The sequence below is a fragment of the Ascaphus truei genome, chromosome 2 (assembly GCF_040206685.1).
Source record: "Ascaphus truei isolate aAscTru1 chromosome 2, aAscTru1.hap1, whole genome shotgun sequence".
Classification (NCBI taxonomy): domain Eukaryota; kingdom Metazoa; phylum Chordata; class Amphibia; order Anura; family Ascaphidae; genus Ascaphus; species Ascaphus truei.
The window spans coordinates 479799065-479812208 of record NC_134484.1 but is presented as its reverse complement, the minus strand read 5'-3'; the positions used below and the strand labels follow the sequence as shown (position 1 = coordinate 479812208).

Sequence of the window (13144 nt, the reverse complement as noted above, 5' to 3'; positions counted from 1 at the left end):
CTTTCTTTTTTTACTTTTTATTTTTTTTTTCTCCCTCTTTTTCTTCTTTCCCTTCACTTATAACACTTTATTTCCCTTCCAAATAAAATACACAGTGTCTAATTGTATCCCAATTCCTGCATATAAACCTTTCATAAAAATAACCCTCAATACTTACTTTCACAACACAATCATATGCCTTGATTATCTATCAGCAAATTCACTTGCCTATTTCTTTCCTATTCACTTTCTTTCTCTCTTACTGCAAAGCGTACGTTAACGCGGAAAAAACAGGAGTTCGGGCAGTTTAACGTCTAGGGGTTATCGCCCAAGCACCTATGGGCAATCTCTTCTACTCTCAACAATCCCCACCCGTCCTCATGAATTCTCAACACTAATACACAAACACATTTTGGACATAACATACAACTTGATTACGAGAGAGAGAAAGGTTGTTCAGGGATCAATCGGCAGGATTCCGCGCAGTTACCAACCGTAACGCGCTAAACACTCCTTCCCTCGCAACGCCCCAAACCGCACAGTCACTACCGGGATTCCCGTGTTTCCTCTCTGAACCGACTATACCTTACTCCCCCTTTTCCCCTCCTTCCACCAAGTTTACAACGTACATTGACAAAACCCCTAGTCAGCCGACAAAAATCCCACTCCACTCCGGGCTCCCACTTGCGGCACTGACTAACACATATAACATGTAAACATATACCGGGTGACAGATAGTCTAGGTAACAGGTTTGAGTTTAAAACGGGCTCTGGGCAAGATATCTACCTGTCTTTAGGTGACCTTCGGAGAGCCGTATGAGACACAGAAATAGACCAACAGCGGAGACAGTGCGTATCGGTAGATAATAAATGTTATCTTACCGTACTCCAGAGGTGATCAGTCTCCTGCCGCGTCCGCACTTGGTCCACCCCGGTCCCTCTGCGCACGGCTGTCCGTTGGTTCAAAACCCAGAGCCCCATGTTGGGCGCCAACTGATTTGGATCAGAACAATCGTCTGCAGAGTATCTGTCCCCGTCCAGATTATTTTCCTACGTAGTTAATGCGTGCACTGAGAAAAGATCACGCTGACACACGTTCAGTATGATAATGTCTGACTTTATTCCTACAGAGCCTGCGTTCATATACAGGGGCTGCAGTGGGGGATTGTATGCAAAAGGAGCTCTTTCAGGTCTAAAGGTTGTGTGTAAATACACATGTCAGTATCTCATTGGTTCTTGTTGGGTCTTTTCCTTGTATGGTCTTGTTGTTGCAGTTTATGGTCCTGTTATTGCAGGTTTTTTGGACACATCAGCATTTGAGGGGAATTCCTCTGTGCCATCTTCCTTACTTGAAGGGAGGGGTAACTGCGGTAGCCATTTTGAGTAAGGAATCATAGCAAAGTATTACAGATGAAGAAATAGGCATTTTATCCAATCCATCACACATGCATGTGACCTGCCTGTTTTGCTGTGATGTCCACTGCAATATGGAAGAAGTGGCCAGTCTGTAATCTTGCTGGCTGTCTTGCCATAATCTTTACGTAAGTGTCTATATTTTGCCTGTTATTGTATAATCTGTTGTGTTCACCTTTATCAAGGAATAGATTCTATTTATCATACAGTAGCGACATATCTTATTGCACTAAATACCGGCGGCATGCCGGGATCTGCCCCAGCTGCCGCCAGTAATGCACGCGCGCCGCCGCGTTTCCCCATTCACCCCCCCTCCTCCATCGCGCGCAATTTACACACACTTCCGGACCCCTGTACCCCATCTGCTCTGCCACTCTGCTTCCCCGAACCCCCGCTTACCTTAATTTCATCTCCAGGGGTGTCGGGGAAGCCTGGGGAAGCCGGGGAAGACGGGGAAGCCGGGCGCGCCTGTGACTGTGACGTCACAGTGCGCCGCCACGCGCCGCGGCTACCCGCTTCCCAGCCACATACAGCCAGCGGCTTTTGCTCGAATAAGAGCTGCCGCTGCTGTATCTAAGTCTCGTCCCAGTTCAAACCCAGGTATATATATATTTATATATAGTTTTGGTGTCAATTACAGCCTGTCGCAAGCTCTCGTGACAGGGACAAAAAAACACTGTCTCAAACTACAGGCCAATCTCTCTTCTCCCAATACTATCCACTGTTATGGAAAAATATTCACTCCCAAGTAAGCAATTATTTTACCCATACAAATTTCCCTAGCCCATCCCTATCTGGCTTTTACTCAAACACTCCACTGAAACTATTCTGCTAAAAAATGTGCAATGCCTTGTATATAATGCATACCTTATTCACTTATGTAACTGCTTTTGCAATTATGTATCCCCTGTATTTAACCCTATGCACAAGACACACCCACAAATGACTACCAAATTCACCACTTCCTGGCAAACCCATTCTAGATTACACAGCAATTTTGACAATAAACACTGCTTTCGGACACCTTTGGAAAAAATAAATGGTTAAAAGTTATAACATACATCACATATTCAGTTAATAGACAAATGATTTTGTATAAGACTTCACACTAATGTCTTGCTTTATATAATCTCTTTGCACAGTGCTGAGCACACGGTCAGCTTTATAATTTTAAAGACACTCTGCATATTCATCTGACTAAAGAAAAAATATTTTCTATAAGACTTGTTTCCGGGCAAAGAGCCATTTTGTTTCTGGGCGTTTCGCCAATTGACCCTGAAAAGATAAGATAACGGTACACCACGGCTTCTTCCTGAAAAATAATAAGTATTGGATTGGAACTTCTGCTTAAAGTTTAAATACATAGAGCTTTATCCAGAGCCCTAAGAACTACATTTTATATGACCTTTCAAAAATTTACCAACGGGCTTTTATATAGCTGAGGTTTATATAACTTCTTAACACACAAATAACTCCACGCTCATGCTATTTCCCTACACTCAGTTTTTTTTAATGCCTTCTGTTTGAACTTTCATAGTTTCACTGACTTCATTCACTACAAATGTATGCTATCCTGTTGCAATTCTGTTCTTTCTCAAGCTACACAACCCTATTTCTCTCCATTAATCAATTCTCACAAGTCTAACCCACACAAATTCTTCCTTCATCTCACCTCAGTGCTTTGCTGACTATTTTAAGAAAGAGGTTGAATCCATACACCAGAACATTCCCTCTTTTTCATCCTATCCTACTTTGCTTCCTACTCTCTTCCTGCTTTCCTTTACTCTTTTTCCACTGTCTCAAAAGAGTGTCCCCATCACTGTTGATCTCCTCTTCTCCCTCTAATCTGCTACATTTCCATTCTCCTTCAAACATGTAATAGTTATACCATGACTCAAAAATAGCAAGCTTGACCCTACCTCTCTTTCTAACTACTGAACTTGTCTTGCATTCTCCTGCTTGCTCCATTTTCTCAACACCCATTCTCTCCTTAACCCTCTACAATCTGACTTCTGCACTGCTCCCTCCACGGACACAATTATCATTAAAATAACTCATGAACTACATGCTGCCCAAGACAGAGGTCATCACACTCTGCTCATATTACTCCCTGCAGCATTTAACTCTATGGACCACACTCTCCTTTTTTCTCTGTACACACTCTCTCTAGGTGACCTAATAACATCTCTTAGGTTTAAATATCACTACTATGCTGACAACACCCTCATTTACTTTTCAACCCCTGACCTTACACCTACCATACAAACCTAAGTTTTTGAATGTCTCTCTGTTATCTCATCCTGGAAGGCCCTCTTTTGCCTTAAATTTAATATGGCAAAAACAGCGTTCCTCATACTTCCTCCCAAACCTTACCCTATTATCTCCTTCCACATTACTCTTGAATCTTCCATGCAGTAGCTCAAGCACGCTGCTTAGGGGTCACTCCCAACTCCTCTCTCATATTCTCCTCTCTTATTCCATATGTTTCTATAACTGTCGCTTTTTCCTCCACAATATCACAAAGATACACCTGTTCCTCTGTTGCTCAACTATTAAAAAACTCTGATTCAGATCCTCATTCTCTCCCATCTTGATAACTGTAATCCCCTGCTATCCCAGCTTCCTGACTTTCACCTGTCTTCCCTACTATCTATCCCAAACGCTGCTGCCAGAATCACTCTACTCTTTAAACTCTGATTCTGCGTTTCCTCTCCTGAAATTTCTCTCCTGGCTTCTAATCAAATCCTACTGCTTTTGTATGCTCTCCCTACCTACCAATTAGATTGTAAGCTCCTCAGAGCAGGGACTTCTCTTTGCTTAATGTTACTTTTATGTCTGGATCACTTATTCCAGGGATTTGATGACCTCTTACCTTTACCCTTTGCTACCTATATGATTACGACGTGCATCACTTCTGTGAAGCGCTGAGCCTATTAATGGCGTTATATACATAAAAACATACAATACAATATATACTTCAAACAATGCTTATGAGCTTTTACCCACATTTTTAAACACAAAATATTCAATGTGTTTTTACTGGTTACACACAATACAGAACACACAATACAAAAAACTTCTCTCATACACAGCCAAACAACATCACAAAAATAACGAACAAATAACAGAAAAACATTTCTCCCCTATTACCCCACAATTTCACCCTGCAACTATATTAATAAAAGTTCCCTTCTCTTTCTTTATTCTCATAAATAACCTGATTTTAAAACTACTCTGATGCTCCGGAGCTTTTTGAGTTAAACTTTCTTATCTTGGCACATTCTTCGCGCTGGAGAAAAAGGTGGGGGCACCCCCTGTGCTGCTTCTCTTTCTTGCAGACATTTGATTTCATTGTGAGCAAAAAATATTCATGTTTTCGTACGTACTTGCAAGTTTTTTTGGATGGTGATTTGTGCACACATGTGATACTTAGCATGGTTTATCTTTCACACAGGTAATCATTCAGGAAAAATTCATTAGGGTATCAAATCCATCTAACCACTCTCCATTAAGGGCGCAACAGTTTTACTTGCCGGCACCGAAACTTGAGTTTATATCAGGAAATGATTTATAACCACTTATTGCATGTGGGGAAATGGAAGGAAAAGCTTATACGTTCATAACTGATTTCTGCGGTGTCCGCCAGCCGGGCATGCCATGCTTGACTTTAGCCACAAAAACCTCATAAAATCCAAAGATTTATACTGCCACAGACACACAGGGATTACTGAAAGTTAGAAGGTTCCACTATGAGCCCTTGCGTTCGCATTCTTACGGATAAGAAAACCGGTGCGGCTACTCATAGTTTCACGCTTCTTTCTATAGTAATTTATTGCAAACAAACTTTTTTCATTGGGGTGGCATGTTTTTCACTGGGACTTGCATGTGTATTTTCATTGAACTTGCATGTATTTTTCATTGGCCAACAAAACATATTTATATTGTCTCTTCTTGTTCTCTGTATCCATTCCTTATTATTTTTGTCTGCAGACACACAACCTCTAACGGCAAATTTTGAGAACTTTGGTTTCCCATTATTCTCCTGTTACAGTAATCACATTTAATTGACCTGTACAATACACCTGATACAATAATCAGCGCAAGCTGATCACGTACAACTCTTTTGGCATGTTATTGTTCTGATTTTTTTTTTTCACCATAACTATACCCAAGAAACACTTGAATCACTTCAGCGGGTCCAACCCAGTCCTGATAAACCTTATACTTCTATAACATGGATACAGATAAGACCTTCTAAACAGATATCCATAAATAAACTCACTTGGTATGTTAATGACAAGACAGAGCAAATGTACAATCAGGGACCCTTCCTGCTCAGACAACAAAAATATTTATCACAACCCAGGACAGTCTGAAAAACAATCGCTTAAGCATACAAACACTCACCTTCATCACCAAAACACCAAAACTTTTAACAGGACTCTCACCTTAATCCCAATAAAACTTAACATCTATAACACTTTAAAATGGATACAGGAACAGACAAATAAACTTATTTGACACTGCTAGGTTAACCCGTCAACACAGAATGAGACACCCTTCAAAACACATCTCTCTACACATCACTCAAAACAACTTTTTAAACTCAGGCTTTCCTCAAAAGGTGCCTTTTACCTTGATTCTTACGAGCGCTCAGATTTGAGTGACCGAGGAGTGGTTTTTTCAGGTGCTCAGCTTCCGGTATTTCTGGGTTTCTATTCGGAGCGCCATACTGTTAAAGCTGTGAATAACAAAACACAAGTCTGAGGATATATTTGGCAGAATGACAAATAAGTTTATTTTCTTTGTGCGGTGCACACGCAGAGGAGAGTTTTTATTTTGAAACCCTCCTCTGCGTGTGCACCGCACAAAGAAAATAAACTTATTTGTCATTCTGCCAAATATATCCTCAGACTTGTGTTTTGTTATTCACAGCTTTAACAGAACCCAGTCCCGGGGCGGCAGAATCCCGGGGAGGGTAAGAGTGCACCTCCGGGACCAGTGCAACAGGAGGGGCACTGGTTGCTGTGGCTACCAGTCCGTTCACCCCTGACATGTTGGCACTGATTAATGCGTGGGATGACAGAGGGACACCGGAGGAGCGGCTGCAGTTTATCACTATGGCAGTGAACAGACCCACTTATTGCCCCCCTGTCCAACCCAGCAAAGATGAACTCAAACTGGACCAGCACAGTCTCACCAAGTTCGTGGAAGGCACTGACCAGATCGACAGTTTCTTAAAGAACTTTGAAACTCAGTGCCGGCGGCACAAAGTGCTTCCCCAGCATAGGGTTGCACGTTTGGACCCCTTACTGTCTGGCTTGGCTAAACAGACGATGATGGCGCTTCCAGATGAGTATACTGATGATTATGACCACCTGAAAGAACTGTTATTTCAGTACGGTTTTACCCCTGAAGCCTACCGGGGTAAATTCCGGCTGGAAGAGAGGCAGCCCCTGGAGTCCTATGTTACCTACGTGACCCGCATGGCTTTGTACGGGATACGCTGGGTGGGGGGCTATGAGGCCAGGACTTACTAACGCCTGCTGGACCTCATCTTTTAGGAGCAGCTCATGCAGTAGTGCCCGCCGGCGGTGAGGGCTTGGGTGTACGACAAAAAGCCCAAGACTTACCAGGAGGCAGCGAGGCTAGTAGATGACTATGTGGCCAGCCGAGCTCTGATGCCTGCCAGGGCTTCAGCCATAGCGGCGGAGCCGGCCAAAAATCTGCTAATACCCCCCAATGGACTCAGAGGCCGCCTGCGGGTAGCAGTCCACAGAAGGAGGGGGAGCTCCGGCACGAGCGCCGGTGCTACAACTTCAACCACACTGGTCACATCAGACCAGATTGCCCGCAACCCCTGCATTCCAGCGGACCCCATCAGGGGCAACACACCCCAGCTGCGAAGCCGGTAGCCCGCGTGCGGGTGGCTTCCACCAAGGCGACCAGACCGGTCATGGAAACAACTCCCAGCGAGACGTCCCTGCCACACGTGTCCCGGTTTCATCGGTGCCTACAGCCAGGAGCGGAGGACATCCCAGCGCGGACCTGCATCAGACGGACGGCCGGAGCAGACATCAGGAGCTGCACTGACCCTGGTCCGACCTGATATGGTCCGCCAGAGGAATTGCTCCCAGGCCCTGGGATGTAGATCACTGTGGCCTACGGAGAGCCACGTTTCTTGCAAGTGGACAGAATGTTTTTGGATTGGGGAGGGCCAGGGTGAGCGGGAGGTGGGGGAACCTATCAGGGGTCGCAGTTCATGAGTGAACTGCTACATTGTCTCTGGGATGCATGCGGTGTACAGCACCGGCGCACTACCCCTTACCATCCCCAGACAAATGGATTATGTGAGAGGTTCAACGGTACCCTGAAACAGATGCTTTGGACCTATATAGAGACGGAGGGGAAAGACTGGGAGATTCATTTACAGCACTTGCTGTGTGCCTACCGAGAGGTACCGCAGGAATCTACAGGCTTCGAGCTACTATATGGCCGCAGGGTACGTGGACCACTGGACCTATTCCGTGAGGGATGGGAAGGGGAAGCTACTGCTACTGATGCTTCAGTGATCCAGTATGTAGTAGATCTCCGAGACCGGTTAGAGATGCTCATGGGGGTGGCCCAGGACCACCTCAGGGCCGCTCAGACCAAGCAAAAGCAATGGTATGACCGGAATGCCCGTAGCAGAGAATTCATCCCAGGACAGCAAGTGCTTGTTCTCAAACCCACTCGGGAGAACAAGTTAATGGCGGCCTGGTCGGGACCGTTCCCGGTTATCCGAAAGGTGAATGAGTACAACTATGTTGTACAGGTAGAGCCTGAGATGCACAAGACATATCAAATTAATATGTTGAAAGAGTACAGCGCACCGAGTATGGGAGCAGTGATGGCCATTTGCAGCCCACTGCTGGAGGATCTGGCGAGCAATGCTCTGCCTGATCTCCTAGGGGAGGCTAGGCAGGGAAACACTGTGGAGCAGGTGGAGATATGGGCACAGTTGAGTGCTTGGCAGAGGGGAGAAGCCAGGGACATGCTAGCTAAGTTTAGCGCCCTCTTCACTGACATGCCAGGGACCACACATCTCACAAAACACCCAGTGCACACAGGGGACCTGCAGCCTCTGCATAAGCATGCTTATAGAGTGTCAGCAGAGGTCAAGACCAGTATGGAGATGGAGATAGAGGAGATGCTGACCCTAGGAGTAATTACTCCGTCCCAGAGCCCTTGGGCAAGCCCGGTAGTCCTAGTCCCTAAGAAGGACAAGACCACCCGGTTTTGTGTGGACTACCGCTTGCTCAACGCTGGGACGGTGTCAGATGCCTACCCCATGCCCCACATGGATGAGTTACTGGATGAACTCGCGGGGCAAAGTATCTGACCACCATGGATTTGAGCAAAGGCTATTGGCAAATCCCACTGACCCTGGAGGCTAGGGAGAAGTCAGCATTCATCACTCCAAGTGGCCTCTGAGTTTTTAGTGATGCCATTTGGAATGAAGAATGCCCCGGCTACCTTCCAACGCCTGGTCAATAGGTTACTGGAAGGGATGCAGAGCTATGCCAGCGCTTTCTTAGATGACATTGCTGTCTTTAGTCGTTCCTGGGAATCCCACTTAGGACATGTAGCTGCGGTGCTGGATAGGATCAGGGAGGCTGGGCTTACCTTGAAACCCACTAAGTGTATGGTAGGGATGGCAGAGGTCCTGTACTTAGGGCACAGAGTGGGTGGAGGGCACCTCAAACCAGAGCCAGCCAAGGTAGAAGCCATAGTTCAGTGGCCTGTCCTAAGAAACAGGTCATGGCATTTTTGGGCACCGCAGGGTACTATAGGAAATTTGTCCCACAGTATAGCGCCGTGGCCAAACCCCTGACTGATCTGACTAAGAAGCAACTGCCTGTGCTTATTACCTGGACTCCTGCCTGTGAAACTGCTTTCCAGGCACTGAAAATTGTGCTTGCTGGGGCCCCCATATTGGCTGCCCTGGACTATACCAAACATTTTCTTATACAGACTGATGCCTCGGACTATGGCATTGGAGCAGTGTTGAGCCAGGTGGGGGACGATGGCAGAGAGCACCCTGTGGTGTACCTCAGCCGAAAACTACTCCCCAGAGAGGTGGCCTATGCCACCATTGAGAAGGAGTGCTTGGCCATTGTGTGGGCACTGAAAAAGCTCCAGCCCTATGTGTATGGAAGGGCTTTCACGGTCATCACAGACCACAACCCCCTGAGTTGGCTGCATAGGGCATCAGGGGAGAATGCCAAGTTGCTGAGATGGAGTTTAGCTTTGCAAGAGTTTGAATTTACCATGCAGCACAAAAAGGGTAGTGAAAACAGCAATGTTGATGGACTTTCACGTCAGGACTATCCCCTGAGACTGAGTTCATTAATGGTTCCCGCAGTGCCCCACTCCCCGTTAGGGTCAGTGGGCCACAGGTCACCCATTAAGAAGGGGAGGTGTGGAGGGAGAGAGGGTTTGGCCCGGTATTAAAGGGGCTGCACCCCATATGGCCACCCCCTGACCTCACAAGGGAGACAAGGGGTTAACTGGACTGCGGTCCAGGGATGTGGTTTGCACCTTGTTATATCATGAAAATGTATGTTCCCCTGTTCACATGTTTTATTATCATGTCAGTGTCTGCACCATACACACACTGGGATCCACCCGGGAGGGCAAGGGTGAATAGTTGTATAGTGATTATAGGCCTTTGTTTAATTTTCCCGCCTTTTCAGGCACCATTTTGAAGAGTCCCATAGGCCGCCATTGAAGCTCCATTGTTTTCAATGGCGGATCTAGCTGTTTTGGACCTGTTTCCCTTGAAGACCAGCAGGAGGCGTCCATGAGGAGGAGCGGCGGTTTCCCATTGTAAGTCAATGGGCTCATTGACTTCAATGGAGATTCCTCGATGGCGCTTTCCAGGAACGAGTTGGCAGCCGTCCAAACCGCAAAGCGGACACAATGTCTGAAAAAGAGCTTTGATCACTGATTAGTCAAGTTCAACGTCAAGTGGCGTGGGAATCTTAGGTTCTAGGGCACCCAGAAATAATATTCTTTTTGCCCCTAGTTCCTAGTCCTCCCCTCACTCGACCACCACCGGGTCCCAGAATCCAGGACCCCCGGAACGGGTTGTGCTGGTAGAGCGGGTCGCGCCAATTGTTCCAATGGTGGCGGCAGAAGCAGCACAAGAAAACGACTAAGTCAGAAACGCTACAAATCATAAGCCCATATCTCCGGTTCTGGAGGGTTCAGAGGGCCAGGGTTTTGGGTACCTGTAGTCACTGCTCCGGCATGGCTGCAGAACCATCCTTGACCCTCTCTGACCAACCTGACGGAGTATGGACCACCTTAAAGGTTCGGGAGTTTTTCCCATAGACTTCAATGGCCGCCGGTTCCCATTGACCGGCTGTGGCGGAGAAACCCCATAGGCTTCAACGGCGGCGATGCCTCGTTGAAAGTCTATGGCGGCGGATTCTTATAGCCACCAATGGTGGCGGTTTACCATTGAAAGTCTATGGCGGCGGAGCCCATTGTTTTCAATGGGGATTTAGTGAAAAACCGTGATTTAATTTACAGCGGAGAATTTTGTATTAAAATAGGAAACGGTTTAAGTAGTATTTGTGTATCTCTGGTTCTGAAGGTCGCAGCGAGCTGAAACTTGGACCATATGGTGTCCCAGTTCCGGCATTGAGAACTGGGCAGTTTGGACCCGCTGAACCCAACAGAACCGGATATTTTAATATGTTTATGTTTCACCTTTAATATTGTATTCCAAGGCGGGGATAAAAACCCGCGAAGATTCCTTTACACAAAGGGAAGCAGATGGTCAGAGGGGCGACCCAATGTCTAGAGACTAAGTACTGTTCAAAAGGTTTTGCCACCCTCACTGTTTACCTGAGGGCGGAGAAACGTCAAACTGGAGTGGTTTGTGAGTGTCACATCTTACACTTACAAACAAAGGAGATCCTGCCAGATACTCTATTTGGCAGACTGGCCGGCGTCCCTGATGTAAATGTGGGGCTACAGGAATGAGACCCTCAGGGTCCCAGTGCGCATGGGCTAACTAGCTGGGGGGCATGGGTTAAACTGTGTTCCCACATTAAAGATTGGATACAGATAATTGTTATCCAATAGCCTGTACTCAATGTTAAGAATAGGGTTACAAAGATATATAAACTGTGGTCAACCCTATGTCCATTGTCTTCAAATACCATTTTGATTGTTACCTGATTGCTGGAGAATTGCTATCTGATACTTCTCATCCCCCAACCCCAAGTAAGTGTTACCTTCTTGCCTGTTACTGTACTATATTGCTGTATTCACCTATTTAAGGAATAAATATACTTTATTATATCTAAGCCTCGTTCAGTTCAACCCCATTATTTGGTGTATTATTATAGCCTGTCATAAAGTTACCGTCACACGGACCCACAGAGTTTACAATCTAAATGGAATAAAGGGAGATTTACAGAATACAATAAGTGCAAGTGCAATATAAAACATTTTCAGGAAAGGCGAAAGTGCATCAGAAGAGCAAGAACTAGCCAGACTCCCAAACTAAGCAAATAATTAATTGAAGAGATGAGATTTCAGGCATTACTTGAAGATTGGTAGGGATGTGGATTGGTGAAGGCTGAAGGTGAGGGAATTGCACAGCAAGGAGACAGGTTTAAGGCTTAGTACCCGGTGGTGACGGCGGCGCATGGGCGCCAAACACCCCAGCCCTCCTATGAGGCAGGCCCTAGTGGCTGTGTGTGTGGGTGCGCAAAGCGCTGTTCCGCGTACGCTGGCAGGGAAAACACAAATGTCTTCCCATGCCGCGGTCACGTGGCATCATGCAGCCAATGGCAGGGCAGATATGCCCCGTCATGGCCGCGCCCCCCGTTATGGCCCCGCTTCCTGCTCTCCCCTACAGACCGTCGATCGTGACTGTAGTCTCTGCACGCACCGCCATGCGTGCGTGCAGCAGGGAAGACTGGGGCCGTAGCCTTAGATGTGGGAGTTCTGAAGAGACAAATTGAGCAGAAAGGAGACGGCCCTCAGCAGAGCTAGAAGGGGAATAGAAAGAGATAAAAGCTGAGATGTAAGAGAGGATAGAAGAATATAGAGAGAACGAGAATCTGCTAAGTAATGCAGTGTGTGATGGGGAGAAACTGAAAGGATCTCATGAGAAGAGGGAGAGAGACAGATCAAAAAAGGGAGTGAGAGAATTCTTGTAACGGCATTTGGAATAGTTTGTAGATCGGCGTTGGGAGAAGGGAAGGCCAGAGAGGAGAAAGTTTCCATAGTTGGGAGATGAGGGTATGCAGGAGCGTTTTAGGAGAGGGCAGATTGTGGAAATGTTGCAGAGGGAAAATCTGCCAGATTTATCAACAGCCTAAATGTGAGAGAAGAAAAGAGAGGAGTCATATATTACACTAAGGCCGCGTGCTTGGGAAATTATATGAATAGTATTTTTGACTGATAAAATATGACAAAATCGAGCAGTTTAGATTATGTGGGTCTTATGGCAGAAGATTACATGGGCAGTGTAGTCACTGCATCACTTAGATTGTAAGCTCTCCAGGGCAGGGATTTCCGTTCCTATTGTCCGATTGTGTTTGTTGCACTTATTGTATTATAATTCCCTGTACTGTATTGTTTCTGCTGTAAAGTGCTGAGTACACTGTCGGCATTATATAAAGACATACATGGGCATCTACAGTATCTTTACACTATAGGTTGCTGTCTGGTTTAGTTGATATTAACGCAC

The 13144-nt window shown here is 46.2% G+C and overlaps 1 protein-coding gene across 1 annotated transcript in view; it reads left to right on the top strand.

The window, feature by feature from the left end:
- The window catches only part of LOC142488392 (uncharacterized), a 155345-nt gene that overhangs the window by 119435 nt on the left and 22766 nt on the right, over positions 1-13144 (top strand). The window lies entirely within an intron of this gene.